Consider the following 11057-nt stretch of genomic DNA (forward strand, 5'->3'; position numbering starts at 1 on the left):
TACAGTCACCATCACACACACTCATACTACACTCAAAAAAATATATTGTTGAATGAACATGATTTAATCGTAGCACCCATTATGCATCTAATCAAATCAAGTAAACTTGGAAAGCTTTGAATATTTAATTTGAACACAATATTGATTTGTAGATTAAACATGATTTTAATATGTCAATGCAACTTCTCTACAACTAATTGAATCAAAATGTTTGTATTGTGTTAGACTAATCAAATTTATTCTCATTCACTCAAAGCACTTCCATTCAACAAAATTCTGCCTTGTTACATCAACTAGTTAATGTCTTGTTCATGTATGGTTTTGGTAGTTTAATGAATATCTATCTTTTTGTTTCAATTAGATTTGTTTTAGATGACGGCACTAAAGCCCAATTTATACTTCTGTGTCGAACTCACGCCGTAGCTACGTCGTAGGCTGTGTGTAGCGCGCGTACCCTTCGGCGTACCCTGACGTGCACCTCTCCAAAAATGTAACAATGCGTCAACTCTACGCGGATGCAAGCGCTGTGATTGGTCTGCTAGGATCGCTGGGGTTTCACATGCTCCCTCTGCATGTGTAATTGCGCGTCAACGTGGACAACGCAGAAGTATAAATGAAAACCAACACATAGTCTATAGCGTAGAGACTCCAGCGTAGGTCCGACGCAGAAGTATAAATCAGCCTTAAGCATGACATTACCAAAACTTCAGTAATCTATAAAAAAGTACAGAAAACATGCAAACAATTAAAAAATTGTATTTTATTTTATTTGAGCTCAGGTTCAAACAGTATATCAGTCCAAATAACAGAGCACAAGCCTGTGCAATGCTACTCATTTCACTGAGGACTTCCACATCTTCAATTAGGACACCAATGTCTGCTGGGTAATTGTCAGACAGCGCTCCCCCACAGTTTGCTCCAAGGTACTTTGTGACTCAATGTCTGAATCCTGTGGGACGAAATACATGAAAGATCACAAACAAAAATTAGCTATTAGATATTGATCACAAGAATTGCACATTATACACTCACTGGCCGCTTTATTAGGTACACATGTTAAGAAAACGTCAATCTGATACAGGAAAATTTATTCTACATTTACAAGGTTATAATTTCTCAGTTTTCTAAGTTGAAACTGTCAGAAAGGTGATAATTCTACTATGTTTATTATTGAGGTCACAGTGGGTGCTGGGCTGTCATTGCAGTGCATTATATTATAAGATTGTTATAATTTATTTGGCCACCATATTTAAAATGAATGAGGTGGCTAAAACATTAGAACCATCTTAGAATATAATGCACTGCAATAAAACAAAAGCATGCATATACAGTTTCTGATGCCATTTCTTTTTTTTATGTAAATTAAGCCCCAAGAGAGCTCAACCGATATGAATAAAAAAAATATAAAAAAATAAATAAATAAAATGTACTTAGTGCATCAACCAATTCACATAAGAACTTTGTCATGGTGTACCCTCAGTTTCCTATAAATTAACTATTTGTCCAGCTCAGTTATTTGACAAAGTTATGTGTTCTCTCATGTCACATGTTTGTTGTAGCAAATAGGGAAAAACACGGCCCAAGTACAGATTCAATGGGCTTTTTAAGCTGTATTTTCTCATCAACTCACCATTTATGCCTTCACTAGTTTTTCAGGGTCTTCTTTCAAGTAGGTGCACAGAGACTTGATGACACAGGCTCTTCGGGTATGCAGTGTCATCCTGTGGGGTGGGGACAAGATTAACTCAAATTTAAATATACACAAACATAATGATTGCCGCTTACAAAACAATGGTATAGTTTATAATGCTTAAGTAACTTGTACCTACAACTCTCCTTTGCAACACACTGCCACATACATGTCACTGAAAGAGAAAGAAAAGGAAAGTTCAGTAATCAAGGATATTTAATTATACATTACTGTATGTGAGTGTTAAGAAAAACTACTTGCCATGTAAAAAAGGTGAGGTTCACACCAGAAGAGCAAGGGGCCAGCCGCCAGCTTTATATTGTGATGCATTTCTTTTTTTTTTTGTATGAAGAAAAGGAACATTTTCACTGTGGAAAAAAAAGTGTCTAAAAGTTAATCTGCAAAACTGCAACTTATTTACCCTAATGTGTATGCTAAGGCCAGAAAACAGAAAAACACACAACACAAGCAGTATTCTCCTAATTTCAAAGACTGACTTTAAAAACTGGGCCAAAGGAAATACCACTACTGGCTGTTGTTACTAAATACAGTATCAAGTGTTTTACTTATATTGATAACAATATTCCCTGAATAAAAACATGCATACCTATTCCATCATGACTTTAATTAAGTGTGCTTGCTGAAAGCAGCACACTTATTGTTCTTCTTAAGTTTTCTTCTTCTTCTTCTTCTTCTTCTTCTTCTTCTTCTTCTTCTTATTATTATTCCCGGGAGAAAAATTTTGGCCAGCTCCTGCGCCTAGGCCCTTTGAGACAGAGACACCGTTCCAACTTTAAAACGTACGGTCAGTACCGGTGTAAGTTGCTCGCGAAGATGACATCACGAGTCCATGTCGTTCGTCCGCCATAGTGGATTGAACAGAAAGCGAAACTAAAGTTTCACAGGTCACAAATTTGGTCCGAACTTCACGAAACTAGACGTCCATGATCCTTGGACCAAGCCTCACAAAAGTTACTAGAAGGATTTTTGATTTTCGGAAGCGTTTGCCCGTCACAGCCAAACGAAATCAGTGGCGTAGTCGCCAAAACAGGAAGTAGTTCATATTTCAGGAACGCTGTCACGTATCGAAACCAAACTTTGTACATTAACTCGAGACTCCAATGTGAGGATGTACAAGATTAAAAAAAATAAAAAACCTTACAAAATTTTTCATTATTTGGCAACCCCCCCCCCCCCCCAGCTATTTGGCCAGCTCCTGCGCCTAGGCCCTTTGAGACAGAGACACCGTTCCAACTTTAAAACGTCCGATCAGTACCGGTGTAAGTTGCTCGCGAAGATGACATCACGAGTCCATGTCGTTTGTCCGCCATATTGGATTGAACAGAAAGCGAATCTAAAGTTTCACAGGTCACAAATTTGGTCCGAACTTCACGAAACTAGACGTCCATGATCCTTGGAGTAAGCCTCACAAAAGTTACTAGAAGGATTTTTGATTTTCGGAAGCGTTTGCCCGTCACAGCCAAACGAAATCATCGGCGTAGTCGCCAAACAGGAAGTCGTCCATATCTCAGGAACTATGTCACGTATCGAAACCAAACTTTGTACATGAACTCGGGACTCCAATGTGAGGAAGCACAAGATCCATTTTTTTTTATTTTTTTTATTTTTATTTCTGGCTAATAGACAAACCCATTTACCTATGTCTATGCAAGAGTTTCACCTCACACTTTTAATGTTAATGCATTTAGACAGTAGGTGGCACTGTTGTATTACATTTCACAGAGCTGCCAAGTCAGTGTATAGACTGCATTCGTTTTTACTAGGCTTGTCTTAATAAATGCAGGCATGAATTTCGTTTTTTGCATTGGTCTAATTGAATTATCTTCATTTATTAATATATACAGATTTGTATGCATGAATTGTGCATTTCCAGTTCTCAAAGCAGTTAATAACAAAAAAAAAAACACTTTATACAAAATACATCATGCTCTTCTTCGCTAACGGAACAAACAATTCATTGTCTGTGGCTGTGTTTGTGCATAACAATAACAATAGAAAACAAGGAGAAACACGCAGTCACATGCTCAAACAGTGCGTTCCATTTGACCGTAAGTGGACTGCGAAGTGGACTTCACAGGGTTTTCCGCCATCTTAAGTTAGATTCTAATCCGAAGGGAGCGAACATGTTCAGTTCGAAGGGCACTGCGCACGGCATAGGGAATAAGGGAACATCGATACATCACTTCACAGGAAGTGGAGAGCGATGATCACTCAACTGTCATTTCGCGCACCACGTCATCACCAGTCAGAACGGTCATAACTAACGATGGAGGAGTTTACGTATGTGTGTAAGTATTCATACATTTCGCCATTGTTATACAAATGACAGTATTTTAACGGTTATTGTTGTGAATATTACATATACTATTTTTGATGATTATAATTTACCTCAGTGAATGCAGCCAGCTTAACTAGTTTGTGAAGTAAAGTGATTTTATTTTAGGTAGTTGTAAAATAGTGCAATATAATTGTAAATATATAATATAATAATCAAAATTTAAATATGAATGTAGTCCTATATATATTTGTTATATCATAATCTGCGCGACTCCGTCGTTGACTTTCTTTGATGACATTTGCAGGGCGTTTCAAATGAGCGGTTATTGTCAGTGAAGTCCACTTCAACTGATATACCGTGCTCAGGGAGTAGGGGAGCAGTGAACACTGCGTATGGACCCTGTCGAATGGAACGCACATTAGATGTGTAAAAACAAGTGGAAAGCGCGGGCGCGCCACTCTCTCCTTTCCACGAGCGCTTGCTGTCCCGTGGCGTCTGTCGTTGCTATGCAACCATGAACTGCGCTCTCCATGATTACAAGGAAGTATCAGCAAAAGATTAATTGATTTCTAGCCCTTGCATTAGCTTTACTACTAGATATATTTATGGAGATGAAAAATAATAAGGCGCCCTGTACAGCTATGATCAGCTGTTCGGCCGAGCATTCAATGTTTATGCTGCGATGATCAGTTGGTTCGTTGCTGCCGCGCTCTATCACTTGCACACCATAAAGAGCAAATTGTTTTTTAATGTTTCAATTTCGTGATTAAAATGACATAATTTGGAAGTGGATAATTTCTTCACAAACAGCTCATTATGACTCAATGTTAGAATGCTGCACCTACACTCGATAGTGTGAATAAGATCAGCGCAACGCAGACCACTGCATTGACAGCGTGAAACATATGATCTGTCTACAGCCAGGGCTCAGCGGAAGACAGAAAATGCCGGTCCAGCGCTGATTGAGGAATTAAATTCGAAAATAAAAGACAGTTTGACATCTTTTTTCTCGCATCTCGCATTCTCCCATTTTTTCTCGCATCTCGCATCTATCCACTACCTGCTAACGTTAGTGCACTGCACCCGAGCAAGCACACTTTGCAGTTCCTCCGGAAATGCATTTTTCTAGTTAATTAATTAATTATACTTTAGAGTATAAGAAGTCGCTGATAGCGTCTAGGATTGTAGGTCCAGTGCGCCGCAAACCTGCTCCATCTCTTCCATCTCAGATAGGGGATCCCCGAATTTAGTGAATCAGGCAGTTAGGGATACTAACAAAAATAGGGTTGTTTGCCAGGGATGCATCAGGAATGATCCTGAGAGAAAAATAAAAAAGTTGTGACCCATATTGGCGTGGACCAGTATATGTAACTGTCATGTTGTGGAGTATACTTTGCAGTTTCATCACGCAGAAGCCAAGCTGTGTTGTTCAAAGATCGCCGCCTCCATTTCTGCAATAACTTCAGGTGAGTTTGAACTGTGACTAAGATATGGCAGACAAATTTAACTAGAAAAATGCATTTCCGGAGGAACTGCAAAGTGTGCTTGCTCGGGTGCAGTGCACTAACGTTAGCAGGTAGTGGATAGATGCGAGAAAAAAGATGTCAAACTGTCTTTTATTTTCGAATTTAATTCCTCAATCAGCGCTGGACCGGCATTTTCTGTCTTCCGCTGAGCCCTGGCCGTAGACAGATCATATGTTTTACGCTGTCAATGCAGTGGTCTGCGTTGCGCTGATCTTATTCACACTATCGAGTGTAGGTGCAGCATTCTAACATTGAGTCATAATGAGCTGTTTGTGAAGAAATTATCCACTTCCAAATTATGTCATTTTAATCAAGAAATTGAAACATTAAAAAACAATTTGCTCTTTATGGTGTGCGAGTGATAGAGCGCGGCAGCAACGAACCATCAGCTTGCAGCGTAACAACATTGAATGCTCGGCCGAACAGCTGATCATAGCTGTACAGGGCGCCTTATTATTTTTCATCTCCATAAATATATCTAGTAGTAAAGCTAATGCAAGGGCTAGAAATCTATTAATCTTTTGCTGATACTTCCTTAGCTGTGTCTGAAACCGCTCACTCATTCACTAATCCCTACATAGTGAATGGCAGTTGAGTGCACTACATCAGCAAAGAATTCGGACGCTGACATAATTATCACGCGCCAGAGAGCTCGGACAATTTGTCATAAACATTACCTACCCATCTTTAATATTTCCTTTTTTTTGGCTGTATGAATTATATGTAACAATTTTATGTATGTATTTTTCACGTTTATTGCGTTATTTGATTAAAAAAAAAGATAATAAAAACACTTGCTTGTCATATTTATTTACTTTTTACATTTATATGTGAAAATAAAAGAGAACAAAACACTACACAACACATTTGTTTATTCAAATATAGATATAACGGTATATATAAATAAATAACCAGGCGTCTGGTCTTATAAATGATTGTTTTCTAACTCGCGTGCACCGTTGCCATGGTGACATTTTTGTTTATTTTTCATTCGCGCTCTATCGCCTTATCGTGTTGGATTGTGGGAAATAGTGTTTCAGCAAGTGTACATCGTATGTACACTCGAATTCAGAGAGGATTGTGGGTAAAAGTAGAGAAGAATGTAGGGAATGATGTCGTTCACTCAGAATTCGGACACCACTACAAAATGGCCGACACCCTAAATAGTGCACTATATAGTGGATAGGGAGCGATTTTAGACACAGCTCTTGTCATCATGGAGAGCGCAGTTCACGGTTGCATAGCAACGACAGACGCCACAGGAGAACAAGCGCTTGTGGAAAGGAGATAGCGGCGCGCTCGCGCTTTCCACTTGTTTTTACACATCTAATGTGCGTTCCATTCGACAGGGTCCATACGCAGTGTTCACTGCTCCCCTACTCCCTGAGCACGGTATATCAGTTGAAGTGGACTTCACTGACAATAACCGCTCATTTGAAACGCCCTGCAAATGTCATCAAAGAAAGTCAACGACGGAGTCGCGCAGATTATGATATAACAAATATATATAGGACTACATTCATATTTAAATTTTTATTATTATATTATATATTTACAATTATATTGCACTATTTTACAACTACCTAAAATAAAATCACTTTACTTCACAAACTAGTTAAGCTGGCTGCATTCACTGAGGTAAATTATAATCATCAAAAATAGTATATGTAATATTCACAACAATAACCGTTAAAATACTGTCATTTGTATAACAATGGCGAAATGTATGAATACTTGCACACATACGTAAACTCCTCCATCGTTAGTTATGACCGTTCTGACTGGTGATGACGTGGTGCGCGAAATGACAGTTGAGTGATCATCGCTCTCCACTTCCTGTGAAGTGATGTATCGATGCTCCCTTATTCCCTATGCCGTGCGCAGTGCCCATCGAACTGAACATGTTCGCTCCCTTCGGATTAGAATCTAACTTAAGATGGCAGAAAACCCTGTGAAGTCCACTTCGCAGTCCACTTACGGTCAAATGGAACGCACTGTTTGAGCATGTGACTGCGCGTTTCTCCTTGTTTTCTATTGTTATTGTTATGCACAAACACAGCCACAGACAATGAATTGTTTGTTCGGTTAGCGAAGAAGAGCATGATGTATTTTGTATAAAGTGTTTTTTTTTTTTTTGTTATTAACTGCTTTGAGAACTGGAAATGCACAATTCATGCATACAAATCTGTATATATTAATAAATGAAGATAATTCAATTAGACCAATGCAAAAAACGAAATTCATGCCTGCATTTATTAAGACAAGCCTAGTAAAAACGAATGCAGTCTATACACTGACTTGGCAGCTCTGTGAAATGTAATACAACAGTGCCACCTACTGTCTAAATGCATTAACATTAAAAGTGTGAGGTGAAACTCTTGCATAGACATAGGTAAATGGGTTTGTCTTTTAGCCAGAAATAAAAAAACAAAAACAAAAAACAGATCTTGTGCTTCCTCACATTGGAGTCTCGAGTTCATGTACAAAGTTTGGTTTCGATACGTGACAGCGTTCCTGAAATATGAACTACTTCCTGTTTTGGCGACTACGCCGCTGATTTCGTTTGGCTGTGACGGGCAAACGCTTCCGAAAATCAAAAATCCTTCTAGTAACTTTTGTGAGGCTTGGTCCAAGGATCATGGACGTCTAGTTTCGTGAAGTTCGGACCAAATTTGTGACCTGTGAAACTTTAGTTTCGCTTTCTGTTCAATCCACTATGGCGGACGAACGACATGGACTCGTGATGTCATCTTCGCGAGCAACTTACACCGGTACTGACCGTACGTTTTAAAGTTGGAACGGTGTCTTTGTCTCAAAGGGCCTAGGCGCAGGAGCTGGCCAAAATTTTTCTCCCGGGAATAATAATAATAATAAGAAGAAGAATAAGAAAACTTAAGAAGAACAATAAGTGTGCTGCTTTCAGCAAGCACACTGAATTAATCTTCTCTCTCCTCGTCAGAGTGGAGCTCTTCCTCTCTCCTTCACAATCTCTTCCATTCAGACAGCCCTACCCAAATAATAAAATCTTTCTACCTTGTTTGCTGATTTGCCAGGGGTGTCACCAAAAATAATTGCTCGCATTCTCCACCATTACTGTTAGGGGTTAACAGTTTAGGACCCAAGGACCAGATGTTTGAAAGAAGAACCGGAGTCAGAATTATAAAAAATTGAAGAAAAGTTTTACTGAAGATTTTACTGAAGATAGTTTTCCCTCATCGGAGGGAAGACGAGTTTCCGTGAACTTGAATTAAACAATAGCCGTTTCTCAATACCAAGTACGCAAACTTCGGACTTGAGTCCTTAGTAGTTTGGACTTGACAAGTTCGACTCAGGAGAACGAACTCCAGAGGACGGTATAATTCTGCAAATGGAACAGCGGCGTACTTGATAACGTCACTCAGCTCGCTCTGGCTACTCCGGTTATCTCTTTATGTATATTTAGGCTACAATAAAACAAAATATGTTATAAACCACCACTCTGCCTCTTTTCATTTTCATTTAAAAAAAATCTTAAACATATTAATGGCCACACAAATGTGGTTCAGGCAACGCAATTGATTATCTTCACTGCATATATTTATAACAACACGAAATATAAAACACAACCCTGAAGTCAGGCACCTGCTTCGGTTTTGGTCTCAAGCGGAGTCGGAGACTGTGGTGGACTCAAGTGCCCCCCCACCACCAGTGTCACTCCAGCCGGGCTGGGGTTCTCTGTCTTGTCATGCTGGTGCTGATGCTCAGGTTTATCTAAAATAGCAAGGCTGGAAGTTGTGCTAAACCCCTCTTTGCTAGCATCACCGCAGGCGCCGGCGCTGCCAGGCTCTTTATTTTCGTCGAGCCGACTTTTGAAAAAAGTGGAGATGATTGGAATATTACTCCTAATTAAATCATCTCTGCTATCCTTCTCCCTTTTAGCTTTGCGTTTTGTGGCTCCGCTGCTCCACCGTTTTTTATCCATGTTGTTTGTTTTTTCAGTGTCCTCAACTGTCAACTCTTTTTCACACTATCTTCTACCGCCTGTCTTACCGCACCCGCTATCAACAGTTTTCGCGGTAAGCTGACTCGTCATCATCAGACACAGCCGACACAAGCCAAAAAACTTATCATGATACTTTTTTTGTGTGCAAATAAATTATTGTTAACACACATACACACAAACACACACACACACACACACACTCATTAATTAATTTTATTTTATTTAGGTCACACAGTGGGGGCTTGGAGGCCCCCTAGAGGTCGGAGGCCCCCGGGCACCGGCCCAATCGGCCCGGTGGTAAATCCGGCCTTGCCCTGACTCTTTTTGTTTTCATTTTAAAAAATATGAGACATAAAAAATATATAATATTGATCATTAAAACTGACATTTAGCAAAAAGAGACAGGGTTGTGTCATTTTATTTTATTATATATGTACATACAGTGAAGAGAATGTAGGCAACATGTATAATAAAATATTTTGTATGTTTTAAATATATAAAATAAAATGACATAACATTTTTTGTTAAATGTCAGTTTTAATGATCAATAATAGTCATTATAAAAGTATAAGTAGCCTAAAAGGTATAAAACTATTCAATAATAAAGCAAACGATTCAGTCAAATATATATGTCAGCTCTCTAGGCTACAACGTTAAAGTTAAATAGACTAAATATATAAAGCTATGAAACTTCACTTTGCCCTCAGCCAAATGTTTTGTCAGGGAACAAATTATAGATTGAGACAAATAAAATAAATAAATAAATAGCCCGTTAGATATACACAAGATGATTTATATCTCATGTTAAACCACTAGACTAGAGACATCCGAGCCAGCGGCAAACGTCAGCAGCACTAGCCGAGGAAAGGCTGTTCTCGGCGGGGTACATGAGCGCCGAAACTCCGAAAACGTCAGATCAAATTTTTAAATAGGCGCTATCTTTATAAATAAACCAAAGATTTGAGCTTTAAACAAATACATTCTCGCCTGAAAAACTCTTAAAACTACATTTCGTGACACAATAACAGCAGCATTTTTAAATTACGCGGGGTTTCTCCTCTGCTATTGACGCTTGCTGGTTGGTGTGAGATGTATTCTGGGATACCTGGCTGTCTCAAGTCCACACAAGTCACCTCTCGATGCATCCTCGGTAAAAGGGGCGGATCAAGAACACATCCGGGGATTTGAACTGGACTTGGCTAGATGTGAACTTTGAATTGGAACAGTACTTGGGCAGCGACTGATGACGTTTCACAAGTCCACAAGAACACAAGTACAGACAAGAACGCATATTGAGAAACGGCCAATGTCAATATTCTTCTGTAACGTTACCTCACATTAAGCTATGGAATGGCTTGATTACTTTTAAGCACTAAATCGTTATATCAGATTGATTTCTGAAGGATCACGCGACACTGACATTTCTGATTATTTTAATTATCGCGACAGGCCTAATCTTTTGACTGAGTTTTGTCGACAGTCGGAGGCAGCATGAAATGTGACGGAGAATTATAACTATATACAGTATATACAGTATATATATATATATATATATATATA

The 11057-nt window shown here is 38.9% G+C and overlaps 1 long non-coding RNA gene across 1 annotated transcript; it reads right to left on the reverse strand.

Moving 5' to 3' along the window:
• Nucleotides 1–777: 777 nt before the first annotated feature.
• LOC311075204 lies at nucleotides 778–2258 on the reverse strand. Its single transcript, XR_014604440.1, has 4 exons — nucleotides 1952–2258; nucleotides 1826–1865; nucleotides 1631–1721; nucleotides 778–949 (listed from the first exon to the last, which is right to left on the reverse strand). It is a non-coding gene; the product is annotated as an uncharacterized lncRNA (long non-coding RNA).
• Between the last annotated feature and the right edge of the window lie 8799 nt (nucleotides 2259–11057).

This window comes from Abramis brama (genome assembly GCF_963993115.1).
Source record: "Abramis brama genome assembly, chromosome: 24".
Classification (NCBI taxonomy): domain Eukaryota; kingdom Metazoa; phylum Chordata; class Actinopteri; order Cypriniformes; family Leuciscidae; genus Abramis; species Abramis brama.